The sequence below is a fragment of the Ursus americanus genome, chromosome 35 (assembly GCF_024610735.1).
Source record: "Ursus americanus isolate L20-20 chromosome 35, mUrsAme1.1.p, whole genome shotgun sequence".
In the NCBI taxonomy this organism is placed as follows: Eukaryota; Metazoa; Chordata; class Mammalia; order Carnivora; family Ursidae; genus Ursus; species Ursus americanus.
In genome coordinates, this window is record NC_142161.1 from 22,519,383 (window position 1) to 22,528,389 (window position 9,007).

General features: G+C 38.7%; 1 pseudogene; it reads left to right on the top strand.

The window, feature by feature from the left end:
• The first annotated feature begins 2,736 nt into the window (after nucleotides 1–2,736).
• On the top strand, nucleotides 2,737–4,328 carry LOC123794099 (elongation factor 1-alpha 1 pseudogene; annotated as a pseudogene).
• The last annotated feature ends 4,679 nt before the right edge of the window (nucleotides 4,329–9,007 follow it).

The window sequence follows — 9,007 nt, forward strand, 5'->3', positions numbered from 1 at the left end:
TTACTGTCAAATGGAGGGAAAAGATGGGAAGTATATAAACATTTAACAGAAGGAAAGATTAATGTGGCTGGAATGAACAGTCCCCCCTCCTTGTTTTCTGTAAGCATCATGCTTATTCCTACACATGGGACCTTTGCACATTCTATACATCTTGCTTCTTGTGGCTTTTACTTTCTCTGTTAACCATGTATCCACAGAAGACCTACCTCTTCACTGAAGCCTTCTGTGACATCTCTAGTCTAAGATGATATCTCTCATCAATGAACTACCATTGAATTCATAGCTACTTCTGAAGAATTTCCCACTGATCTCATTGTTTTAGGCTTTGTCCTCTCTTAGTACCCAAGCTTATAAGCTGAATTCTTTATTGTGTCCCCAAATAATCAAATAAATTATTATTAAGTACTTGACTTATTAAGTACTAGACTAATTAAAAATATGTCCTTGTTACTCTGTTGAGAAAGTCTTGAATAAAATTCACGGATTTTTATATTCATCTTAAACCAAATTAAGACTATTTCTTTTTTCCTAGCACACGCATTGCTAAACCCATAAGCTTACCTCCTTCTGAATCACAGTTAAAAATAACTCTGCACGAGCAGTTTTATATACTCAGCACTGGCCACATATTCAATTACATTGAAGACACAGGATGGTAAAATGCCCTTGCTATAAAAACTTGCATACTCAGTTGATTTGTATCAAGAGTCGAACTATACCAGGATGCTATTTTTTACATTGCTACAATTACTTCTTGAGAAATTATTTCAGGGGCCTCATCTACTTCTCAGAACATAACTAATGTAGAAATATTATCTTTATATTCTGTTGATATGCTGCTGCTGGTTGGGCAACAATCAGTTTATTTATGGTCATCTGAAACCATTGTCTCAGACTAAAAAATCTTTTTCGTCTCTCTCTATTTCAGTTCTGTTCTCAAGTGATTGAGTGTTTTGTTTTCCCCTTTTAGTTCTCCCCAAGATAAATTTCTGAAGAAAAACAATTGTCTCCAAAGAGTGGTTGTTGCTTAAAAGCAGGGAATATTTTTTTTAAATTAATATTCTTCAAAAATTCTTCAGAAATTTAGATTTAGGGGCACCTGGGTGGTTCAGTCAGTTAAGCATCTGACTTCAGGTCAGGTCATGATCCCAGGGTCCTAAAATCAAGCCTCACATCAGGGTCCCTGCTCAGTGGGGAGTCTGCTTCTCCCTCTCCCTCTGCTCCTCCCCCCTGCTCATGCTCATGCTCTCTTTCTCAAATAAATAAACAAAATCTTAAAAAAAGAAATTTAGTTTTATATGACATCAATACAAACCCTCTCAAAAATGTGTGCCTCTAGGGGCACCTGGGTGGCTCAGTCAGTTAAGCATCTGCCTTCAGCTCAGGTGATGATCCCAGAGTCCTGAGATTGAGCCCCTCTATTGGGCTCCCTGCTCAGTGGGGAGTTTGCTTCTCCCTCTCCCTCTGCCGCTTCTCCTACTCCTGCTCTCTCTCTCTCTCTCTCAAATAAATAAATAAATTTCTTAAAAAAAAAAGTGGGGCTTGAAAGAATTCTACTCATCTCACAAAAAGCCTTTTTAAACCACTTTTCCCTTTTGTTTTTTCCCCATCCTCCACTACTCCTTCCAGGAAGTTAATGTTACTCTAAAAGAGTTTGCAGTAGTTGTCATATTCATAAAGACAAGTCATTAAGAACAATCAAAAAGAATGGTGATTTCAGTCATTTTTTACAGAAGGAAGCCATAGGTCACATTCAGAAGATTTAGGCTTTAGTTCAATTCTTCCAATTATAGACAGTGCCATCTTTTCTCCTTCCTGATCCCCAAATACTACAACTATAAAACACAGGCAACTATACCTACCCAGAAGAGATCATGGGATGACAGAGAGAATCAAATTATGCCAAATACATTACATTTACTTTAGAAGCAGCAAAGTGCTTCAAGAATTCAATGTACCTAATTATTGGTAAATTGAGATTATAAATTATATACTATATGCATAAGTAACAATGTCTCAAAATCTTATATTTTCCTCAAAGTCCAAACCAAAACTGATTTCAATTCAGGAAACATTTACTGCCTAACTAAATGTAAAACATCTGGCTCAACATGATTAGTCTAATATAAAAACCTACTTCTCAATATAAAATCTATTATAATTAATTATGTATTATTATGAATGCTAATTATCATTCAGCCACTAGGATAAGTGCTTCACATTCATTATGTCCTTTAAACCTCACAACCACAACTCTGGGAGGTACGAATCATTATTCTCTTTCTATAGATGAGGCAGCCAAGGTTCAGAGAGTAGGTTCAGAAAATGCCAGAGAACTGTCAAGTCACAAAGGCAACAGATAAAGTGACTGGGATTCATACATAGTGTGTGGTCTCCAAAATCCCTACAATTCACTATTTCACATACATTAGAGTATAATAAAGAATAGTAAATAACAAAATCAAATGATGCAGTGTCTTTCATAGGTACAATGGATCAGAAAATGGGTCTGGCCTAAAAAGGGAAGGCTTCATGGAAGAAGTGATGTTGAGTTGGAATATGAGGTGTGACTTTTAGATTCGTGACTATTCCATGTAGCACTGATGCAGGCTATGCACGGCATGGATACTTAACAAATACTCACTGAATAAATAAAACAAAAGTGATTTCCCTAGGCCTGGTACAGAGCACTTGGTTTTAGGAGCCTACTTTCTGCTTTTTCACAATGGATTTGCTGCCAGAACACAGGTGTCGTGAAAATCACCACTCAACCTAAACCAAAATGGGAAAGGAAAAGACTCACATCAACATCATTGTCATTGGACACGTAGATTTGGGTGGGTCTACCTCTACTGGTCATCTGATTTACAAATGTGGTGGGATCGACAAAAGAACTACTGAAAAATTTGAGAAGGAGGCTGCTGAGAAGGGAAAGGGCTCCTTCAAGTATGCCTGGGTCTCAGGTAAACTGAAAGCTGAACATGAACGTGGTATCACCACCAATATCTCCCTGTGGAAATTCGAGACCAGCAAGTATTATGTGACCATCGTTGATGCCCCAGGACACAGAGACTTTATCAAACATGATTACGGGCACATCTCAGGCTGACTGTGCTGTCTTGATCGTTGCTGCTGGTGTTGGTGAATTTGAAGCCGGTATCTCCAAGAATGGGCAGACCCGTGAGCATGCCCTTCTGGCTTACACACTGGGTGTAAAACAACTAATTACTGGTGTTAACAGAATGGATTCCACTGAGCCACGCTACAGCCAGAAGAGATACAAGAAAATTGTTAAGGACGTCAGCACCTACGTTAAGAAAATTGGGTACAACCCCAACACAGTAGCATTTGTGCCAGTTTCTGGTTGGAATGGTGACTACATGCCAGAGCCAAGTGCTAACATGCTTTGGTTCAAGGAATGGAAAGTCACCCATAAAGATGGGAATGCTAGTGGAACCACACTGCTTGAAGCTCTGGATTGCATTCTGCCACCAATTCATTCAACTGACAAGCTCTTGAGTCTGCCTCTCCAGAACATCTACAAAATTGGTGGTATTGGTACTGTCCCTGTGGGCTGAGTGGAAACTGGTGTTCTTAAGCCTGGCATGGTGGTCACCTTTGCTCCAGCCAATGTTACAACTAAAGTAAAGTCTGTTGAAATGCACCATGAAGCTTTGAGTGAGACTCTTCCTGGGGACAATGTGGGCTTCAATGGCAAGAACGTATCTGTCAAAGATGTTCATTGTTGCAATGTGGCTGATGACAGCAAAAATGACCCACCCATGGAAGCAACTGGCTTCACGAGTCCGGTGATTATCGTGAACCATCCAGGCCAAATCAGTGCTGGATATGCAGCTATCCTGGATTGTCACACAGCTCACATTGCTTGCAAGTTTGCGGAGCTGAAGGAGAAGATAGGTCGTGTTCTGGAAAAAAGCTGGAAGATGGTCCCAAGGTCTTGAAATCTGGTGATGTTGCCATTGTTGATAGGGTTCCTGGTAAGCCTATGTGTGTTGAGAGCTTCTCTGACTATCCTTCTCTGGGCCGTTTTCCTGTTCATGACATGGGACAGGCAGTTGCTATGGGTGTCATCAAAGCACTGGACAAGAAGGCAGCTGGAGCTGGCAAGGTCACCAAGTCTGCCCAGAAAGCTCAGAAGGCTAAACGAATATTATCACCATTACCCACCACCCCAGTCTTAATCAGTGGTGGAAGAACAGTCTCAGAACTGTTTGTGTCATTGGCCATTTAAGTTTAAGAGTAAAAGACTGGTTAATGATAACAATGCATCATAAAACCTTCAGAAGGAAAGGAGAATGTTTTGTGGACCATTTTGTGTGTGTGTGTGTGTGGCAGGTTTATTAGTTTTTTTCGTTTGTTTGTTTGTTTTAAAGATTTTAGTTATTTATTTGACAGAGACAGCCAGCGAGAGAGGGAACACAAGCAGAGGGAGTGGGAGAGGAAGAAGTAGGCTCCCAGCGGAAGAGCCTGATGTGGCAGTTTTATTAGTTTTAAAAATCAGTACTTTTTAATGGAAACAACTTGACCAAAAATCTGTCACAGAATTTTGAGACCCATTAAAACAAAAGTTTAATGAGGAAAAAAAAGGAGCCTTCTTTCTAAGTTCACCATTTTTATCTATTCCTTAATTGATAACTTTCTTCTTCCCCAATTTACCTTCCCTGCTTAACATTTAGTTTGCATCATCTAGACACACAGAAGGGTGATACCCTTGAGTTTCTATTGATGTTGTCATCACTTTGAGCCATATTCATATTGAGAAAATCTGTCATATAAAAACTCTATAAACAAAGATTTTGTTCCTGATTCCTAAAAGACTCAGAACATGCAAAAGGATTTACTCTAAAGGGATATTTTCAAAACAAGGCCTTGTAAATGATAAAGAGAAATTTCCATCTGGGTAAATGACCAATAATTAGCCTTTTAAGGATGACTATTGTAGTCTTCCATCTGCCAAGCTATTTATTTTTGCCTTTAAATTGAACTAAAAATCCATTGGGCAAGATTTTATTTATTTCCCTTTTCTGTATTTCTAGGTTTCATTCAGTGTATTATTACAGATACCATGCAAAATGACAGCTTTGTATTTTAATCTTTGCTAAATATGGAAACTGGACAATTAAAATGGTTAAAGCCATTTCTTTCTCCGATTCTCTCAAAACCACCATTCTGTAACAGCCTAGACTCTTCATTTTGTAAGGAATGGAAAACCCAATTCCAACTGACTTAAACAATAAAGAGGATTTATTGATTCATGTAACTGGAAGGTTCAGAGAAATGGAAGACTTCAGTGTTGGTTTGATTCAGCAGTTCAACAATGCCATCAAGGACCTGGTTTCTTTCCCTCTTCCCTCTGCTTTTCTTTCAATCACCACTGGCCAATGTCTTTCTTCTCTGGTGTGACCAAAAAAAGAAAAAAAAATTTCCTTCATCACTTTCACATACTCAAATCACAGTGTCCAGAAGGGGAGAAAGTACTGATCAGCTCCCAGCAAACTTCTCTTCCTATCTCCTAGCCCAAATTAGGTCATGGTCCTTTCCTAAGCCATTGGAGAAAGCACTCACTGATTGGCTTAGACTGTTCTCTGAACCCAGGGACAAAGAGGATGTAATTAGCCTGCTAGGATTAAAAAAGTTAGAACCCACCCCTAGTATTGTAGGTCTCATCCCACCCCTAACCACAAGGCTACTACAAAAATGGGAGTGATAAAGATGCGATAGCAAGAACATAATTGCAATATCCACTAAATAATCCTGTCTGATCAAACAGTCCTTCCCTACATTTTAATATATTGCTGTAAATCCAAATCATCCCTTAATCCATAAACTATCCCAGGACTTTTTTCTAGCAACCACTCCCTCAATTCCTCCCTCATATTGCATGGAATAAGCAGACGGAGAAGGCAGTCTTCAAATTGTGAACCAAAGTTTAAGAAAGAAAGGTACTACAAATTGTAGCCAAGTGCTTAATACACTGACTTATCAAAACACAGATTCCTGGGCTCATCCACTGACACGCTATAACATAGGCATTTCAAAAGGGGTACACATGTACTGAGAGAGATAAAACAAGCAGCTCCACACTTCTGACCACAACAGCTTCTCAGGACGCTGTGGGCACACTTTACTCAATAGCAGGGACCTGGACACCAGGATATAATTTCACCTTCTTCATAAACTGGCGGTATTTTCATCCATGTGGTGCCGACCTGCCCAGCAATGCGCTCCATGGAGGACTATGACTCTAACAATATAAACATGAATTAGCCTATCTACATGTTTGGGCTCAATCCCTCAAGGGGATTTTTTTTTTCTGAAGAGGAAAAATTAATAGTACTATGTATCTAAAATGCATTTTGCCACCTAAGGAAAAAAAAAAAAACCTAAATTAAAAGCCTTCACTGAAAACAAAAGACCTGTAAAGGATGAAAACAAAGCAAATGTCTATGAACTAGCAGAATACGGTTTAGTTTGAGCAATCCATTTTGAAAAGAAAAATCATCAAGATAAGCAGTCATCTGTTCACAAACCATGACGGACATTCAACTAAATTTCCTTTTATCTTTGTTTATATGACAACTCTTATTATCATGTTCAGATGGACTTCTGTATTCTGAACCCTGAATTAGAAATGACTAACATAATAAAATAAAAAATCATTATATAAAAAAAAAGAAATGGTACATGTAGCAAAGTTTTGTAATATTCATCAGTCAGAAACAAAAGCTTTTTAAGTCTCATTTAAACATGGTTTGTATATCTAGTAAACAAAATACATTCCCTAAACTCAAAGAAAATTTAATTAATTTAAATACCACCTTGATTACCTCTAGTATTGATCCAGTGGAAGAATTTACCAACATGCTGAAAACAGTTGAATGCCAGTGTCTTTGCTCTTTTCTTATTTAGCACAAAATAAAAATCATAGGATAATGTAAGAATCCTGGTTCTATGTTCCAAGTTGCAAAATTCCGCACATAGTCATTATTATTGGATAGAATTATGGAGTCTTAGCAACTTGCATTTGTAACTTCACTAATAAAAAACGTGTTGGCTTTTTTTAAAGATTTTATCTATTAATTTTTGAGAGAGAGAGAGAAAACATGAGTAGGTGAGAGGGGCAGAAGGAGAAGCAAATTCCCCACTGAGCAGGGAGCCCAATGCAGGACTCAATCCCAGGACCCTGGGATCATGACCCAAGCCGAAGGCAGATGTTTAACCAACTGAGCCACCCATGTGCCCAAAACATGTTGGGTTTTAAGAAGAAACTGTTCTTGCTCTCAAGATATTTTTCCCTGTATCTTCCCTGAAACAGGACAGAGAAAAGAGGCCACAACTTGGAAGTTTTAGTATATTTTCTGTAGGCAAACTTCTTTCTTCTCTTTTCTTATTAAAAACAAACAGGACCCTATAAATGTTTTCCAAAAATAAATTTTTCTTAATAGTGCAAAGGAAGATGATAGATTTAGTAAATCTGTCTTCTACTTACGATAGGCAACTGATAGCATAGGATACTGAGGTGATTATAGCTTTCTATTGCTCTATTAATATTAGCACCCTGGTAAACATCCTTCTTGAGAGAATGAAGAAATGAAATTTTTTCACTTAAGAGATGATGTTTTCCAATTACTATAAGTAATGACTGATATTTCAAGTAACCTGGTTGCTGATTTGAACCAGAGCCCAGAGGTCTAGGCCAACCTCAAAGTAAAGTATACTGGGCAAAGTACTAGGGTATAGACCCAAGGTTTATCAAGGGACTATGTCCGGGCAATCTAGGTTAGGCATCAGAACATGAGGACCAAGCACAGAAGCAGAAGTCAAGTGTAAGCTGGAAATATTAGATTGGAATAGAAGGTATGGATGGTATTGTCCCCTAAGCCTGCATACCTGGATGCCCTTTTAACAGCACCTGTGACTTCCAGAAGTGGGTAGGGTCTATTAACAGTACCAGATTGCTTCAGACATACATGAGAAGCCCACAGAAGTCTCCACTGAGATCAATTTGAGGTTATTTGTTTCATGTTTTAATTTAAATTTTTTTATAAAAATTTTTAATTATGTTATGTTAGTCACCATACAGTATATCCCAAGTAAATTCTAATTAGTTAAAAGATAGTGTAATATTAGTTTCAGGAGTAGAGTTTAGTGACTCATCACTTACATATAACACCCAATGCTCATTCCAACAAGTGTCCTCCTTAATACCCATCACCTATTTAGCCCATTCCCCCCACCCATCTACCCTCCAGCAACCCTCATTTTGTTCTCTATAGTTAAGAGTTTCTTATGCTTTGCTTCCCTCTCTTTTTTTTTTTTTTTAAGATTTTATTTATTTATTTGACAGAGAGAGAGACAGCCAGTGAGAGAGGGAACACAAGCAGGGGGAGTGGGAGAAGAAGAAACAGGCTCCCAGCAGAGGAGCCCGATATGGGGCTCAATCCCAGGACTCCAGGATCACGCCCTGAGCTGAAGGCAGACGCTTAACGACCGAGCCACCCAGGCGCCCCATGCTTCCCTCTCTCCCCCCCCCCGCCATGTTCATCTGTTTTGTTTCCTAAATTCCACATGAGTGAAAGCATATGGTATTTCTCTTTCTCTGACTGACTTATTTCACTTCACATAATACTTTCCAGTTCTACCCACATAATTGCAATAGGAAAGATTTCGGGGTTTTTGATGGCTGAATAATATTCCCGTGTGTGTGTGTGTGTGTGTGTGTGTGTGTGTGTGTGTGTGTGTGACCTCTTCTTTATCCATTCAACAGTTGATGGACATTTGGGTTCTTTCCATTATTTGGCTATTCTTGATAATGCTGCTATAAACATCAGGGTCCATGTGTACCTTTGAATCAGTATTTTTGTATCCTTTGGGTAAATACCTAGCAGTGCAATTGCTGGGTGGTAGGGTAGTTCTATTTTTAACTTTTTGAGGAACCTCCATACTGTTTTCCAGAGTGAGGGCACCAGTCCACATTCCCACCAAC